Source organism: Ambystoma mexicanum, chromosome 5p (assembly GCF_040938575.1).
Source record: "Ambystoma mexicanum isolate Mex_15411 chromosome 5p, UKY_AmexF1_1, whole genome shotgun sequence".
Lineage (NCBI taxonomy): Eukaryota > Metazoa > Chordata > Amphibia > Caudata > Ambystomatidae > Ambystoma > Ambystoma mexicanum.
Genome location: NC_090930.1, coordinates 741055544 through 741067950, shown reverse-complemented (window position 1 = coordinate 741067950; position 12407 = coordinate 741055544). Strand labels below are relative to the sequence as shown.

At 38.8% G+C, this 12407-nt stretch overlaps 12 non-coding genes across 12 annotated transcripts; 6 read left to right on the top strand and 6 right to left on the bottom strand.

Moving 5' to 3' along the window:
* Positions 1-330: 330 nt before the first annotated feature.
* Positions 331-402, top strand: TRNAQ-CUG (transfer RNA glutamine (anticodon CUG)). Its single transcript has one exon. It is a non-coding gene; the product is annotated as a tRNA-Gln (tRNA).
* Positions 403-1315: 913 nt separating this feature from the next.
* On the bottom strand, positions 1316-1387 carry TRNAQ-UUG (transfer RNA glutamine (anticodon UUG)). Its single transcript has one exon. It is a non-coding gene; the product is annotated as a tRNA-Gln (tRNA).
* Positions 1388-1646: 259 nt separating this feature from the next.
* On the top strand, positions 1647-1718 carry TRNAQ-CUG (transfer RNA glutamine (anticodon CUG)). The gene has a single exon. It is a non-coding gene; the product is annotated as a tRNA-Gln (tRNA).
* An 881-nt stretch (positions 1719-2599) lies between these two features.
* Positions 2600-2671, bottom strand: TRNAQ-UUG (transfer RNA glutamine (anticodon UUG)). Its single transcript has one exon. It is a non-coding gene; the product is annotated as a tRNA-Gln (tRNA).
* A 2342-nt stretch (positions 2672-5013) lies between these two features.
* Positions 5014-5085, top strand: TRNAQ-CUG (transfer RNA glutamine (anticodon CUG)). Its single transcript has one exon. It is a non-coding gene; the product is annotated as a tRNA-Gln (tRNA).
* Positions 5086-5998: 913 nt separating this feature from the next.
* Positions 5999-6070, bottom strand: TRNAQ-UUG (transfer RNA glutamine (anticodon UUG)). Its single transcript has one exon. It is a non-coding gene; the product is annotated as a tRNA-Gln (tRNA).
* Positions 6071-6329: 259 nt separating this feature from the next.
* Positions 6330-6401, top strand: TRNAQ-CUG (transfer RNA glutamine (anticodon CUG)). The gene has a single exon. It is a non-coding gene; the product is annotated as a tRNA-Gln (tRNA).
* Positions 6402-7282: 881 nt separating this feature from the next.
* On the bottom strand, positions 7283-7354 carry TRNAQ-UUG (transfer RNA glutamine (anticodon UUG)). The gene has a single exon. It is a non-coding gene; the product is annotated as a tRNA-Gln (tRNA).
* A 2341-nt stretch (positions 7355-9695) lies between these two features.
* Positions 9696-9767, top strand: TRNAQ-CUG (transfer RNA glutamine (anticodon CUG)). Its single transcript has one exon. It is a non-coding gene; the product is annotated as a tRNA-Gln (tRNA).
* A 913-nt stretch (positions 9768-10680) lies between these two features.
* On the bottom strand, positions 10681-10752 carry TRNAQ-UUG (transfer RNA glutamine (anticodon UUG)). The gene has a single exon. It is a non-coding gene; the product is annotated as a tRNA-Gln (tRNA).
* Positions 10753-11011: 259 nt separating this feature from the next.
* Positions 11012-11083, top strand: TRNAQ-CUG (transfer RNA glutamine (anticodon CUG)). Its single transcript has one exon. It is a non-coding gene; the product is annotated as a tRNA-Gln (tRNA).
* An 881-nt stretch (positions 11084-11964) lies between these two features.
* TRNAQ-UUG (transfer RNA glutamine (anticodon UUG)) lies at positions 11965-12036 on the bottom strand. Its single transcript has one exon. It is a non-coding gene; the product is annotated as a tRNA-Gln (tRNA).
* Positions 12037-12407: the final 371 nt, after the last annotated feature.

The window sequence follows — 12407 nt, the reverse complement described above, 5'->3', positions numbered from 1 at the left end:
TGGCTTTCTGGCTGGCCGAGGGGCCCTTCAGTAATGTTCTTTGCTAACCATTACACCATGGGCCCCTTGCTGGTGCAACCTGACAGAGTTGTAACAGAAATGAGAATCGAGATCTCATGCATCATTTTAACAAACTCATATTCCTAGCCCACGGATATTATGCAAATGTGGAACTGTTTAGTTGGTGTTGCGCAATAGCAAACTCTTTGCTTTACAGCTCATTTGGATAGGATTCTTCCTCTGGAGGCATAAGATAAAAGAATATTGCATACATTCTCTAAAAGGCTCTTTTTTTGCTGCAATGACGTTCATCATGTCACTAAGTATGTAGGTTCCATGGTGTAATGGTTAGCACTCTGGACTCTGAATCCAGCGATCCGAGTTCAAATCTCGGTGGGACCTTGGGAATTACTGTGTTTGTTTTCCTCTCAGTGTCTTGTTTTAATAGCAATGACGCTGCTGTGTCGCCCACTTTCATAGCATTATTCCCTGGGTGCATTTGAAAAAAGAAAGATTTTCCATGGATGACGCTCTTTAGCCACAATGAAACCCACCACTTTCTGTGGTGTGAAAGACCTATGGTGTAATGGTAGCACCCTGGAGGTTGAATCCAATAATTTGCATTCAAATCTCTGTAAGAGTTTACCATCAGTCGAACCTTTCCCTTATCGTTTATTGTGGATGTCTTCTTTGAAGAAAGGTATGATCCAACTAAAGTAAGTACATTCACGAATGGGCCCTTGGTCGGTACAAACAGTATTTATACACCTCAGGCCTTTTGTGAATTAAGAAAAGTGTGTTCTTCGTTCTATTTTTCATCTCAAACTGATACCTTCATTTTACAAACATGTAAAGACTGTTAAGACTCTTGATTAATATCATTGATTCTGAATGTGGTCGCTTTTCATAGGATTAACCCTTTAACAATTTTGAAAGAGAATGACGATACAATAGAGCTGCTTTTCCCAAAATGGTATTATTAATGTTGTTGCTGCATCTTCAAGTAAAAAGAGAATCCATTGGGTCACAGATTGAGCATGTTTCTTAACATTGAGTTAAGTTTGAAAATTTCAAATCTTTTATGTATGTTTCCGATGCAGATCTGCCCATCGACTCAGAATGACCTCACTGTTCATACATTTAAAAAAAATGCATAAAGGTTAAGGTGCTAGGCACAAAAGTGGATTTTTATGAAAAGTTATGCCAGAGAGTGAGAGCGAAAATGAATACCCTACACCACTAACCTTATGAATATTACTATCTTTGGCCTATAATTTAAGACAACAAGGAGACAAAGTGTGTTAGAGCAAGAGAGAGGTTCCACCGAGACTTGAACTCGGATCGCTGGATTCAAAGTCCAAAGTGCTAACCATTACACCATGGAACCCTTGTTGAGCAGAGCTTCATAAGGGCAATGAGAATATAGGGCACAGTCAAGATTTTTACTGACCTATAGTAACCGTTTACTGATATTATATCGAAGCAGCACTGTTGCTGTTGGATGCTGTGCAATCGCAAAGTATTGGCTTCATGTCTCATTTGGATCAAATTCTTCCTCTGGAGTCTGATGATATAGGAATATTACATATTTTCTCTGATGTGCTCTGTTTTTCCAGAATGAAGTGCATCATGCTACTGAATATGTGGGTTCCATGGTGTAATGGTTAGCACTCTGGACTCTGAATCCAGCGATCCCAGTTCAAGTCTCGGTGGGACCTTGGGGCTGCTTCTCTTTTAGAGTTGCCTTTCATTTGCAGATAGATATAACAGCAATAGCTTTGCTTTACAGCCCACTTTGATGGCAGTCTTCTTTGACCAAAGAATATTAATAGTTTCTGGGGATGACTCTCTTTTGCCACAAAGAAACTGCCCACTCTCATATCTCCAAAGCTCCAAGGTATAATGGCTATTAAACTGGCTTTTGATCTCAGTGATTTGCATTGAAAGCCCAGGAGGCCCCTAAAATCAGTTGAATTGTTTCCTGATAATTTAGAGTTTATTTCTTCTTTCGAGAAAGGTGTGATCCAAATAAAGTAAGTACATTTAAACAAGGGCACTTGATCAGTAAATGCACTACTTTCTAGAACTCATAACTCTTGTAAGTTATAAAAAGTTTGCTCTCCATACAGTTTGTCAACTCAAAGAATTACATTTTTTACACATTTAATAAGACCATCAAATTGCTTGAAACATAGGAATGATTGTGAAAGTGAATATGATTCACCAAAATAATTGTATAACATTTTTTAATGTTAATAAAATAGGGCTTTTTCCAATCTTTTCACATCAATGTTGTTTCTGCATGTTCCAGTGAGCAGAGAATCTACTGCACATAGTGTGTACATTTTTCTTTTCATAGAGTTAAGGTTGGACATTATTCATCTGTGGAAAATGTTTCTGAGAGATATCTGGGTGCCCACTCTGATTGACCTTAGGGATTGTACATTAACGATATGTAGTTGCATCACTGTATTGGTATCAGGCACCAAAGTGCATTTAAATGTAATGTCGTGCAGAGAGAGTCGACTGAACTTCTGAATATTAACTCTGTTGAATTGTAATTTGAGAAATTAGAAAATGGAGTGTAAGAGCAAGATAACGGTCCCACCGAGACTTGAACTCGGATCGTTGGATTCAAAGTCCAAAGTGCTAACCATTACACCATGGAACCCTTGCAAGATGCACCTGAGAGCGTTGAATCAGAAATGGCAATATAGAGCACATTTACAATTTTTACAGATTCATAGTCCCAATTGACTGATATCATACAAACACAGCGATGTTGTCGATTGACGTTGTGCTATAGCAATCTCTGTGCTTTATAGAGCATGTAGATCAAATTCTTCCTCTTGAGGCATATGATTAAGCAATATTAAATACTGTTTCTGACTGCCTCTGTTTTGGCATAATGAAGTTCAGCATTTGCGGAAGTATTTAGGTTCCATGGTCTAATGGTTAGTAGGCTGGACTCTGAATTTAGTAATCTGACATGTTATAGCTATATTTTGTTTTCCTTTGGGTGTATTGTCATTTTATGCACATAGATTTCCTAGCAGTGGCTGTGATGAATAGTTCAATTTGATAGCAGCTTCCTTTTGAGAATTTGAAAAAAAAAGAATTAAATAGTCTCTCTGGATGACTCTGCTTTGATTTCTATGTGCACATACCTTTTGCGTTTCAGAGGGATTGACCAACATACACAACAGTGCTTGAAAGACCTCTTCCTCCCTCATGGCATGTAAAGCTAACCTCTCTCCTACCGTGTGTTTTTTTACTTTTTAACTTCCCCTTCCGAGTCATGATCATGTAACTGAATTTACATTTTTAGATTTTAACTGCAGTAGTTGCTTGTTTTTCATTTTTATTTTTTGTGTACGCATACATCCCTTTTTGTGGGGAGGGGGGAGTGATGTCTGTTTACTTATATTAGCTAATATAGGTCATTTTATGTCCGCTTACAATATGTGTCAGGATTTTTTATGTCGTTTCCAATCAATGTCTAATATCAAGTGGTTTGCAGCAGTCATACAAAGGCACGTACCACCCCCAAAACACCTACATAAGTTAGAAATACTCCGGAAGAGTACTCAGTTTATGAAAAGGCGGTGAATCCCAAATAGAACTGTAAATGTAAGCTGTGCACCCCTGTTTGGAACTATGACCTGTGTGTTGCCCTCTATTAACAGAACAATGTAACTGCAGCCCATGTCACATAAAATAGAAAGTAGAGATTATGCAAATTAACTCCCAGAAGAGCCTGGTGTCACCCCAAAAGGTGTCATGCTTTTCACACCAAGAAACATCCACACATAGATCCCTGCGAACCTCAAAAACGTACAGGAAACCCTGTCCAGCGCTTTGCTCCCAGAGGAGATAAGGTTGAAAAACCACCCTATGTTAAAAGTGTCCATAATCCATGCCAGCTGCCCTGTCTATAGGCCTAGGGGCATGAGTGGAAGGGTTTAACCTGCCTGGGTTCTTGGGCATGGTTTCATCATGCCTCAGTTTACAATGGCACTCTGCCACTTTGTCAGGCTTTAAAGAAGCCTGACTCCTGCAGAGCAAAAGATCTGATTATTTCCTTACATGTTTTGTACGTAAGAATGCGGATGGTGCTCTGAGCCTCCTATGGTGGTTATTAAGCATGGTATACATACCATAGCATGTAACTGTGCCTACAAATGGAACATTTTGTTCATTTATTAGGGAGTTGTGAAAATGGCAAAATCAAATTGCCATTACTGACACAGACCAGCTGCCGCTGTCCGGACATTTCGTCGAAAGACATTTCGTCGAAAGACATTTGGTCGACGTAATTTGGTCGAAAGCCAAATGGTCGATTTTTTAATTTATTTATATATCTATTTTTTAGGTTGTAGTTTAGGGAAAAAAAGGGTTTTTTAGAAAAAAAGGGGGTTGGGGGGACCCCCCCAAACCCCCCCCCAAAAAAAAATGTGAAAATAAAAAACAAAGCAATTCGACCATTTGGTTTTCGACCAAATGGTTTCGACCAATTGTCCTGTCGACAAATTTTTTTCGACGAAATGTCTGGCAACCCAGCTGCCGACTGTTGCTATTGACAGGAGTTCCAGGTGTATAAACTGAGGAGATCACCAGTTCAATTACCTGTGAACGCATTTTGAAGCTCATTCACAACCAGTTCATGCCCGTTCTCTCCATTTTGGCTTTCTGGCTGGCCGAGGGGCCCTTCAGTAATGTTCTTTGCTAACCATTACACCATGGGCCCCTTGCTGGTGCAACCTGACAGAGTTGTAACAGAAATGAGAATCGAGATCTCATGCATCATTTTAACAAACTCATATTCCTAGCCCACGGATATTATGCAAATGTGGAACTGTTTAGTTGGTTGTTGCGCAATAGCAAACTCTTTGCTTTACAGCTCATTTGGATAGGATTCTTCCTCTGGAGGCATAAGATAAAAGAATATTGCATACATTCTCTAAAAGGCTCTTTTTTTGCTGCAATGACGTTCATCATGTCACTAAGTATGTAGGTTCCATGGTGTAATGGTTAGCACTCTGGACTCTGAATCCAGCGATCCGAGTTCAAATCTCGGTGGGACCTTGGGAATTACTGTGTTTGTTTTCCTCTCAGTGTCTTGTTTTAATAGCAATGACGCTGCTGTGTAGCCCACTTTCATAGCATTATTCCCTGGGTGCATTTGAAAAAAGAAAGATTTTCCATGGATGACGCTCTTTAGCCACAATGAAACCCACCACTTTCTGTGGTGTGAAAGACCTATGGTGTAATGGTAGCACCCTGGAGGTTGAATCCAATAATTTGCATTCAAATCTCTGTAAGAGTTTACCATCAGTCGAACCTTTCCCTTATCGTTTATTGTGGATGTCTTCTTTGAAGAAAGGTATGATCCAACTAAAGTAAGTACATTCACGAATGGGCCCTTGGTCGGTACAAACAGTATTTATACACCTCAGGCCTTTTGTGAATTAAGAAAAGTGTGTTCTTCGTTCTATTTTTCATCTCAAACTGATACCTTCATTTTACAAACATGTAAAGACTGTTAAGACGCTTGATTAATATCATTGATTCTGAATGTGGTCGCTTTTCATAGGATTAACCCTTTAACAATTTTGAAAGAGAATGACGATACAATAGAGCTGCTTTTCCCAAAATGGTATTATTAATGTTGTTGCTGCATCTTCAAGTAAAAAGAGAATCCATTGGGTCACAGATTGAGCATGTTTCTTAACATTGAGTTAAGTTTGAAAATTTCAAATCTTTTATGTATGTTTCCGATGCAGATCTGCCCATCGACTCAGAATGACCTCACTGTTCATACATTTAAAAAAAATGCATAAAGGTTAAGGTGCTAGGCACAAAAGTGGATTTTTATGAAAAGTTATGCCAGAGAGTGAGAGCGAAAATGAATACCCTACACCACTAACCTTATGAATATTACTATCTTTGGCCTATAATTTAAGACAACAAGGAGACAAAGTGTGTTAGAGCAAGAGAGAGGTTCCACCGAGACTTGAACTCGGATCGCTGGATTCAAAGTCCAAAGTGCTAACCATTACACCATGGAACCCTTGTTGAGCAGAGCTTCATAAGGGCAATGAGAATATAGGGCACAGTCAAGATTTTTACTGACCTATAGTAACCGTTTACTGATATTATATCGAAGCAGCACTGTTGCTGTTGGATGCTGTGCAATCGCAAAGTATTGGCTTCATGTCTCATTTGGATCAAATTCTTCCTCTGGAGTCTAATGATATAGGAATATTACATATTTTCTCTGATGTGCTCTGTTTTTCCAGAATGAAGTGCATCATGCTACTGAATATGTGGGTTCCATGGTGTAATGGTTAGCACTCTGGACTCTGAATCCAGCGATCCGAGTTCAAGTCTCGGTGGGACCTTAGGGCTGCTTCTCTTTTAGAGTTGCCTTTCATTTGCAGATAGATATAACAGCAATAGCTTTGCTTTACAGCCCACTTTGATGGCAGTCTTCTTTGACCAAAGAATATTAATAGTTTCTGGGGATGACTCTCTTTTGCCACAAAGAAACTGCCCACTCTCATATCTCCAAAGCTCCAAGGTATAATGGCTATTAAACTGGCTTTTGATCTCAGCGATTTGCATTGAAAGCCCAGGAGGCCCCTAAAATCAGTTGAATTGTTTCCTGATAATTTAGAGTTTATTTCTTCTTTCGAGAAAGGTGTGATCCAAATAAAGTAAGTACATTTAAACAAGGGCACTTGATCAGTAAATGCACTACTTTCTAGAACTCATAACTCTTGTAAGTTATAAAAAGTTTGCTCTCCATACAGTTTGTCAACTCAAAGAATTACATTTTTTACACATTTAATAAGACCATCAAATTGCTTGAAACATAGGAATGATTGTGAAAGTGAATATGATTCACCAAAATAATTGTATAACATTTTTTAATGTTAATAAAATAGGGCTTTTTCCAATCTTTTCACATCAATGTTGTTTCTGCATGTTCCAGTGAGCAGAGAATCTACTGCACATAGTGTGTACATTTTTCTTTTCATAGAGTTAAGGTTGGACATTATTCATCTGTGGAAAATGTTTCTGAGAGATATCTGGGTGCCCACTCTGATTGACCTTAGGGATTGTACATTAACGATATGTAGTTGCATCACTGTATTGGTATCAGGCACCAAAGTGCATTTAAATGTAATGTCGTGCAGAGAGAGTCGACTGAACTTCTGAATATTAACTCTGTTGAATTGTAATTTGAGAAATTAGAAAATGGAGTGTAAGAGCAAGATAACGGTCCCACCGAGACTTGAACTCGGATCGTTGGATTCAAAGTCCAAAGTGCTAACCATTACACCATGGAACCCTTGCAAGATGCACCTGAGAGCGTTGAATCAGAAATGGAAATATAGAGCACATTTACAATTTTTACAGATTCATAGTCCCAATTGACTGATATCATACAAACACAGCGATGTTGTCGATTGACGTTGTGCTATAGCAATCTCTGTGCTTTATAGAGCATGTAGATCAAATTCTTCCTCTTGAGGCATATGATTAAGCAATATTAAATACTGTTTCTGACTGCCTCTGTTTTGGCATAATGAAGTTCAGCATTTGCGGAAGTATTTAGGTTCCATGGTCTAATGGTTAGTAGGCTGGACTCTGAATTTAGTAATCTGACATGTTATAGCTATATTTTGTTTTCCTTTGGGTGTATTGTCATTTTATGCACATAGATTTCCTAGCAGTGGCTGTGATGAATAGTTCAATTTGATAGCAGCTTCCTTTTGAGAATTTGAAAAAAAAAGAATTAAATAGTCTCTCTGGATGACTCTGCTTTGATTTCTATGTGCACATACCTTTTGCGTTTCAGAGGGATTGACCAACATACACAACAGTGCTTGAAAGACCTCTTCCTCCCTCATGGCATGTAAAGCTAACCTCTCTCCTACCGTGTGTTTTTTTACTTTTTAACTTCCCCTTCCGAGTCATGATCATGTAACTGAATTTACATTTTTAGATTTTAACTGCAGTAGTTGCTTGTTTTTCATTTTTATTTTTTGTGTACGCATACATCCCTTTTTGTGGGGAGGGGGGAGTGATGTCTGTTTACTTATATTAGCTAATATAGGTCATTTTATGTCCGCTTACAATATGTGTCAGGATTTTTTATGTCGTTTCCAATCAATGTCTAATATCAAGTGGTTTGCAGCAGTCATACAAAGGCACGTAACACCCCCAAAACACCTACATAAGTTAGAAATACTCCGGAAGAGTACTCAGTTTATGAAAAGGCGGTGAATCCCAAATAGAACTGTAAATGTAAGCTGTGCACCCCTGTTTGGAACTATGACCTGTGTGTTGCCCTCTATTAACAGAACAATGTAACTGCAGCCCATGTCACATAAAATAGAAAGTAGAGATTATGCAAATTAACTCCCAGAAGAGCCTGGTGTCACCCCAAAAGGTGTCATGCTTTTCACACCAAGAAACATCCACACATAGATCCCTGCGAACCTCAAAAACGTACAGGAAACCCTGTCCAGCGCTTTGCTCCCAGAGGAGATAAGGTTGAAAAACCACCCTATGTTAAAAGTGTCCATAATCCATGCCAGCTGCCCTGTCTATAGGCCTAGGGGCATGAGTGGAAGGGTTTAACCTGCCTGGGTTCTTGGGCATGGTTTCATCATGCCTCAGTTTACAATGGCACTCTGCCACTTTGTCAGGCTTTAAAGAAGCCTGACTCCTGCAGAGCAAAAGATCTGATTATTTCCTTACATGTTTTGTACGTAAGAATGCGGATGGTGCTCTGAGCCTCCTATGGTGGTTATTAAGCATGGTATACATACCATAGCATGTAACTGTGCCTACAAATGGAACATTTTGTTCATTTATTAGGGAGTTGTGAAAATGGCAAAATCAAATTGCCATTACTGACACAGACCAGCTGCCGCTGTCCGGACATTTCGTCGAAAGACATTTCGTCGAAAGACATTTGGTCGACGTAATTTGGTCGAAAGCCAAATGGTCGATTTTTTAATTTATTTATATATCTATTTTTTAGGTTGTAGTTTAGGGAAAAAAAGGGTTTTTTAGAAAAAAAGGGGGTTGGGGGGACCCCCCCAAACCCCCCCCAAAAAAAAATGTGAAAATAAAAAACAAAGCAATTCGACCATTTGGTTTTCGACCAAATGGTTTCGACCAATTGTCCTGTCGACAAATTTTTTTCGACGAAATGTCTGGCAACCCAGCTGCCGACTGTTGCTATTGACAGGAGTTCCAGGTGTATAAACTGAGGAGATCACCAGTTCAATTACCTGTGAACGCATTTTGAAGCTCATTCACAACCAGTTCATGCCCGTTCTCTCCATTTTGGCTTTCTGGCTGGCCGAGGGGCCCTTCAGTAATGTTCTTTGCTAACCATTACACCATGGGCCCCTTGCTGGTGCAACCTGACAGAGTTGTAACAGAAATGAGAATCGAGATCTCATGCATCATTTTAACAAACTCATATTCCTAGCCCACGGATATTATGCAAATGTGGAACTGTTTAGTTGGTTGTTGCGCAATAGCAAACTCTTTGCTTTACAGCTCATTTGGATAGGATTCTTCCTCTGGAGGCATAAGATAAAAGAATATTGCATACATTCTCTAAAAGGCTCTTTTTTTGCTGCAATGACGTTCATCATGTCACTAAGTATGTAGGTTCCATGGTGTAATGGTTAGCACTCTGGACTCTGAATCCAGCGATCCGAGTTCAAATCTCGGTGGGACCTTGGGAATTACTGTGTTTGTTTTCCTCTCAGTGTCTTGTTTTAATAGCAATGACGCTGCTGTGTAGCCCACTTTCATAGCATTATTCCCTGGGTGCATTTGAAAAAAGAAAGATTTTCCATGGATGACGCTCTTTAGCCACAATGAAACCCACCACTTTCTGTGGTGTGAAAGACCTATGGTGTAATGGTAGCACCCTGGAGGTTGAATCCAATAATTTGCATTCAAATCTCTGTAAGAGTTTACCATCAGTCGAACCTTTCCCTTATCGTTTATTGTGGATGTCTTCTTTGAAGAAAGGTATGATCCAACTAAAGTAAGTACATTCACGAATGGGCCCTTGGTCGGTACAAACAGTATTTATACACCTCAGGCCTTTTGTGAATTAAGAAAAGTGTGTTCTTCGTTCTATTTTTCATCTCAAACTGATACCTTCATTTTACAAACATGTAAAGACTGTTAAGACGCTTGATTAATATCATTGATTCTGAATGTGGTCGCTTTTCATAGGATTAACCCTTTAACAATTTTGAAAGAGAATGACGATACAATAGAGCTGCTTTTCCCAAAATGGTATTATTAATGTTGTTGCTGCATCTTCAAGTAAAAAGAGAATCCATTGGGTCACAGATTGAGCATGTTTCTTAACATTGAGTTAAGTTTGAAAATTTCAAATCTTTTATGTATGTTTCCGATGCAGATCTGCCCATCGACTCAGAATGACCTCACTGTTCATACATTTAAAAAAAATGCATAAAGGTTAAGGTGCTAGGCACAAAAGTGGATTTTTATGAAAAGTTATGCCAGAGAGTGAGAGCGAAAATGAATACCCTACACCACTAACCTTATGAATATTACTATCTTTGGCCTATAATTTAAGACAACAAGGAGACAAAGTGTGTTAGAGCAAGAGAGAGGTTCCACCGAGACTTGAACTCGGATCGCTGGATTCAAAGTCCAAAGTGCTAACCATTACACCATGGAACCCTTGTTGAGCAGAGCTTCATAAGGGCAATGAGAATATAGGGCACAGTCAAGATTTTTACTGACCTATAGTAACCGTTTACTGATATTATATCGAAGCAGCACTGTTGCTGTTGGATGCTTTGCAATCGCAAAGTATTGGCTTCATGTCTCATTTGGATCAAATTCTTCCTCTGGAGTCTAATGATATAGGAATATTACATATTTTCTCTGATGTGCTCTGTTTTTCCAGAATGAAGTGCATCATGCTACTGAATATGTGGGTTCCATGGTGTAATGGTTAGCACTCTGGACTCTGAATCCAGCGATCCGAGTTCAAGTCTCGGTGGGACCTTGGGGCTGCTTCTCTTTTAGAGTTGCCTTTCATTTGCAGATAGATATAACAGCAATAGCTTTGCTTTACAGCCCACTTTGATGGCAGTCTTCTTTGACCAAAGAATATTAATAGTTTCTGGGGATGACTCTCTTTTGCCACAAAGAAACTGCCCACTCTCATATCTCCAAAGCTCCAAGGTATAATGGCTATTAAACTGGCTTTTGATCTCAGCGATTTGCATTGAAAGCCCAGGAGGCCCCTAAAATCAGTTGAATTGTTTCCTGATAATTTAGAGTTTATTTCTTCTTTCGAGAAAGGTGTGATCCAAATAAAGTAAGTACATTTAAACAAGGGCACTTGATCAGTAAATGCACTACTTTCTAGAACTCATAACTCTTGTAAGTTATAAAAAGTTTGCTCTCCATACAGTTTGTCAACTCAAAGAATTACATTTTTTACACATTTAATAAGACCATCAAATTGCTTGAAACATAGGAATGATTGTGAAAGTGAATATGATTCACCAAAATAATTGTATAACATTTTTTAATGTTAATAAAATAGGGCTTTTTCCAATCTTTTCACATCAATGTTGTTTCTGCATGTTCCAGTGAGCAGAGAATCTACTGCACATAGTGTGTACATTTTTCTTTTCATAGAGTTAAGGTTGGACATTATTCATCTGTGGAAAATGTTTCTGAGAGATATCTGGGTGCCCACTCTGATTGACCTTAGGGATTGTACATTAACGATATGTAGTTGCATCACTGTATTGGTATCAGGCACCAAAGTGCATTTAAATGTAATGTCGTGCAGAGAGAGTCGACTGAACTTCTGAATATTAACTCTGTTGAATTGTAATTTGAGAAATTAGAAAATGGAGTGTAAGAGCAAGATAACGGTCCCACCGAGACTTGAACTCGGATCGTTGGATTCAAAGTCCAAAGTGCTAACCATTACACCATGGAACCCTTGCAAGATGCACCTGAGAGCGTTGAATCAGAAATGGAAATATAGAGCACATTTACAATTTTTACAGATTCATAGTCCCAATTGACTGATATCATACAAACACAGCGATGTTGTCGATTGACGTTGTGCTATAGCAATCTCTGTGCTTTATAGAGCATGTAGATCAAATTCTTCCTCTTGAGGCATATGATTAAGCAATATTAAATATTGTTTCTGACTGCCTCTGTTTTGGCATAATGAAGTTCAGCATTTGCGGAAGTATTTAGGTTCCATGGTCTAATGGTTAGTAGGCTGGACTCTGAATTTAGTAATCTGACATGTTATAGCTATATTTTGTTTTCCTTTGGGTGTATTGTCATTTTATGCACAT